This window comes from Thunnus maccoyii, chromosome 8 (assembly GCF_910596095.1).
Source record: "Thunnus maccoyii chromosome 8, fThuMac1.1, whole genome shotgun sequence".
Lineage (NCBI taxonomy): Eukaryota > Metazoa > Chordata > Actinopteri > Scombriformes > Scombridae > Thunnus > Thunnus maccoyii.
Genome location: NC_056540.1, coordinates 25,936,295 through 25,940,908, shown reverse-complemented (window position 1 = coordinate 25,940,908; position 4,614 = coordinate 25,936,295). Strand labels below are relative to the sequence as shown.

The 4,614-nt window shown below is 39.7% G+C and overlaps 1 long non-coding RNA gene across 2 annotated transcripts; it reads left to right on the top strand.

Annotated features, from left to right (window-relative positions):
* Nucleotides 1–291: 291 nt before the first annotated feature.
* On the top strand, nt 292–3,962 carry LOC121902191. 2 transcript variants are annotated; one of them, XR_006097488.1, is made up of 3 exons: nt 292–477; nt 1,059–1,116; nt 3,039–3,962. It is a non-coding gene; the product is annotated as an uncharacterized LOC121902191 (long non-coding RNA). The 2 variants fall into 2 exon arrangements; XR_006097487.1 differs by having other exon boundaries at nt 1,059–1,135.
* Nucleotides 3,963–4,614: the final 652 nt, after the last annotated feature.

The following is a 4,614-nucleotide window of genomic DNA, read 5'->3' as shown; positions in this document are numbered from 1 at the left end:
GCATACAGTCATCTGATTTTCTAGGCATTGAATCCTAATTGGATTGTGGAGAAGTGAAGAGGACAAAGAACATTTATCTTTCACAATTATCCGGAATTCATAACTTGGGCAAATTTGCCTGCTTGCATTATCATTTGATTGAATTAACTATTGATGAGCAGTAGAAACCAATATCATTTCAGTCTTCTGACCCTTAACAGTCAATAGATTATTCTGATTTTGGACATGACAAAAAGTTTTAAAAGTTTTTTTGTGATTTTTGACCATCGGTTCCTCTTTCTCATCTTTAATTCCTCAGTCTGACTCTCTCTTTCTCTCTCCACACCTGTCTTCCATTAGGGTTCGGTGACCAGCCACTGACTCAAAGTGCACAGGAAGCGATGCAGTGACGTGCACGACAGGCTCGAATCACTCACAGGCTGACACTGAGGGCGCAGCCTGATGAAGACGTAAAGTAATATCCCAGCAGCGCATGAGGTCAGTCAGCCCCCTTTTACAGGCAACATGAAAAGAGGTTCGAGTGCCGGTCACGAGACAGGGCCGGGTCCCTTTGTTTCAATAAGGGTTCATCAGTTCAGATAATGTAACAGGGTGAGGTGGCTGCTGCAGGACATTTCTAACGTGCTCTGTGATGTAATTAGATAACATTGCATGCATTCATTGACATTTGCAGACACAAACAACTTTCAAAAGTGAGAGATGTATCTTCGCTGCCATGTGAAATCTCACATTTCATCAAGGTCAGCTTTTCATGGATTAAAACCTTGTTCTTACATTGATTTATAAGGCGTGTTTGAAATTATCCAAGGGGGCTTGCCATAAGGTAAAACAGTTTTCTCAACCCACATAAGATGTTGTAAATCGAGACTGGTATTACAAGTTTTCACCTTCGGGTGGGGAGCAAATGCCACTATAATGTGACAAAATACATTTTCAAGTTGTTTTTTTTTCCATCATAGTTGAACATCAGTGGTTGCATTGATGTTTTGTCTACCTCAGAGTAGAAAATATTGGCATATATTGAGATAATTTCTTGTCTGTTTTGACATTGTCCACAGGTTAAGGTGCCAATTAACCCCAGATGGGTGGCGTCGCCCACACGAGAGGTGACGTGAGGTGATTCGCCATCACTTTGGTATTAATCCCATAATGCAAACTGACGGTGGGGATTTCAGAAGCAGGGGGGAGGTGGGTGGTTCGTGTTCAGGCCTCTTCTGTGAATCATGCAGCCTAGCGTGCGATCGGCACACTGCCCTCCTCTTGACTCCCTCATAAGCTCTGTTACAATAACACACTTGCCTTTCACTCCGGCCCTCACCCCGAACCTCCCCCGTCCTAAACTCCCTCCACCCACCACCACCACCACTTCTCTGAAAAACACAGGACAAAAAAAAAAAAAGAGAAACAGCTCTGTACCTACAGTTTTCTGTATAGTTTTCTGTAAGATAAAAACTGGAGGGTCTTTGTTTCAGCCGCCGGCTCCCCTCAGAACTCCATTACTGTTGTTAGCATAACTGTGATGACAAAGATAATCTTTGTTATTATTATTATTATTATTATTATTCCCCACTTTAATTAATTTCTCCCCGGGGCTCAGAGCAGTAATAAGGAGCAGACGTCGACTGTTTCTGCCCCACTCTACTTCCTCAACTCTGAAGTCCCAACCAAGTGCAAGTCAAGGTTAACAGTGCCATCTACAGTAGAGAGAAAACTAGTCCATCAGTATGATGATATGTAAGGTGTAGACATGGACATGAGGTATCGGCCATCTTGTACTGATGGGTTTTTACCTATTGTTATTTACAGAATCATGGAATTACCGTACAGTTGTAACCCTGATTCTGGCTAATATGTAAACTATATACAATCTCATTTCTAAAGACAAGCCTTCGTTCATATATAGCCTTTTCAAAACAGAAGTGAGAAAATCATTTACAAGAAGAAGAAAATGTAAAGAGGGAGATAAAGAGACAGAGAAGACAATATCTAAAAACAAGCAGAATTAAGTGTAAAACTCACAAAATAAGATGTGTCAAATCATGAGAAAGCCAAAGAAAACAAATAGATTTTGAGATGCTTTTTAAAGATGTGCACTGATTTATGTTCTCTATGACACTTTGCATGAGGCACTAAACTGGATATTGAATATTTTGATCTATAGTTCTGGCACTTTTAGAGTTATTCCATAATGTAAAGCATGCTAGACATGCAACCTGTTTAGGAATCCTTTTTCTGTCTTTGAGATCACAAATTAATGACAATCAAGCACTTATCTAATTGTAAGCACTCTTGAGCATGGCCCTGATTACCGAATTGTTATTGGAACCAAACTCCAAATGTGTTCAAAGTGTCTCAAAGGGCTATTCTTGATTGACACAGAAATCCATTCTCACCTCATATTATCATTACCTACTTATTAGAATATTTCCCAATAATTCTTTATCCATTTAATCATTTAAACAAGAATAGAGCTACAGATAAGTGACATGACCTTACTCACTGCAGACTAATTTAGCACATCAATGTCAGACACTGTACACAGGGATTCAGAGATTTAACAATTTGCCTTGACAAGGGAGAGGGGGAAAAAAAGGCTAAAGACGGACCATTACTGTTTATCCCCAGCCTTATCACTACTGGCAATGGGCTTGTAAATATTATCCTATTCTCCTTAATCCACTGCACAACGCCGTGCTCACCCACTTACCGGAAGCTCCGACATTTACCTCGGGATTTGCCGGGGCTTGGGCTAGAGTGGCTGCGAGTGGGAAAGTGCTAATCTACAAGGCAGATTCAGGATTAGTCTGGTGAGCCAGGTGACCTGGGGCCTGAGATCTTATTGGCCGAAGGAGACGCAGGCCTGCGGTCCATGGCGTGGCGGGTGGGGGGGTGGGGGGGCTGACTAGAGGAAACGTGGAAGGCAGGGGGGGTTTTCCCCAACTCTTCTTTCTCCTTTTTTTCCCTCCCATTCGGTTTTTCTGTCTCTCTTTCTACTTTTTTCTCTCTCCCACTCTCATTCTCTCTCGCTCTCTCTCAAGGAGCCCTGATGAGAATTCCACTAATCAGCAGAGGATTAACAGGGACTCAGACAACACTACATCTAATTCCCCCTTCACCGCCACTGGGGCAACAAGAGGCCCCACGCAGCACTACAGCACCGCAGCAGAACAGATCTCTATGCATGTGTATGCAACTATTTCTATTAGACTCGGATATTCACTTGTTGATTTAGACATGACTGGTCAGTATGAGCCAAATGTAGCCATAAGTTGCTCCATCGTGCTAACCCTGTCTAGAAAGTATGTAGATATACTAATTAGTTTTGCCAAATTCATTTCGAGGTAACTGTGTAACCATGTTCAATGGCAACATTATGTACAATGAACACAGCGCTACATTCATGTAAAAGGAGCAAGACTTAGGTCAAGGTTAGGGAAAGACTGTGATTTCAGTTACATGATAAAAATGTCCTGTCTTGTGCTTCCAGTCACTGCTGACTTTTTCAGTATTTAACTACAATTTTCCCCTAACCTTAAACAAGTGAAACTACTGAAATATCTCCAGGGAAAACACGTAAGATATTTTGTTAGTGAACACGACTTGGCAGTTAGATTTATTAAATGCATTTCCAAATTATGTAGATAAAAAACATAGTTCACATGCTCTTACATTTCTCCCACATGCTGTTTCAAATTAGTATTATAAACATGATTTCTTGGAAACAGTGTTGATCGCACATAATAAACAGAGAGCTGTCTTAGTTTGCCCTATCAAAGGGAGTTCACCTTGGTGAAACAATTATATGATTAATCAATTAATTGACAGAAAATGTGCTTGCAAAAATTTGATAATCGATTAATTTGTTTATGTAATTTATCAAGCAGTAAGGCCACACATTTGCTGGTTTCAGCTTTTCAAATGTGAGGATTTTTATGTCAATGTATATTAGATATATTTGGATTTTGGACCATTTGTCAGATAGAATAAACAATATGAACATATTGCCTTGAATATGTATTGTGATGGATCATTTTTCAATATTCTTTTGATATTTTATAGACTAAAGTCTTATCATTTGTAGAATAATCAATAATGAAAATTATTATTATTTCCTGCTCTAGAAAAGTGACTGAATAGTTCCTCATGTGAATTTGTGAACCTGTGTGATTGTGCAGGACGGTGCTGCAACGTATTATAAAAACATTTGAAAAAGAACAGGTTCCTGGAGGAAGAAAGGCAAAAAGAAGTGACTGATAATACTAAAACTAACATTGGCTAAAATACTAATATTGGCTGAGAATGCACATTTCAGACAAAGTGAAGCTTAATGCTTTTTCCTCAGTGTTTAACATTTTCTTTTGTTCTTCAGAGATGAGTGTGTCAGCTAGATGAGTGTTCTGAGTGTAATCCTGTATGCTTGGATAAGAACACTACGGTCAGCTTATGTTTGTCAAAGTGACACTGGCATCAGGAACTCATTTATTTTAATGCCGAGGCTCATTCACTTGCTGGGTCATGCTGGGCCACCCACAAAGCAAAACTACTTATAAAAAAATCTGAACATAAAGATTGTGTAGTTTCAAACCATATGAGGTGGCATATGTGATATTTTAA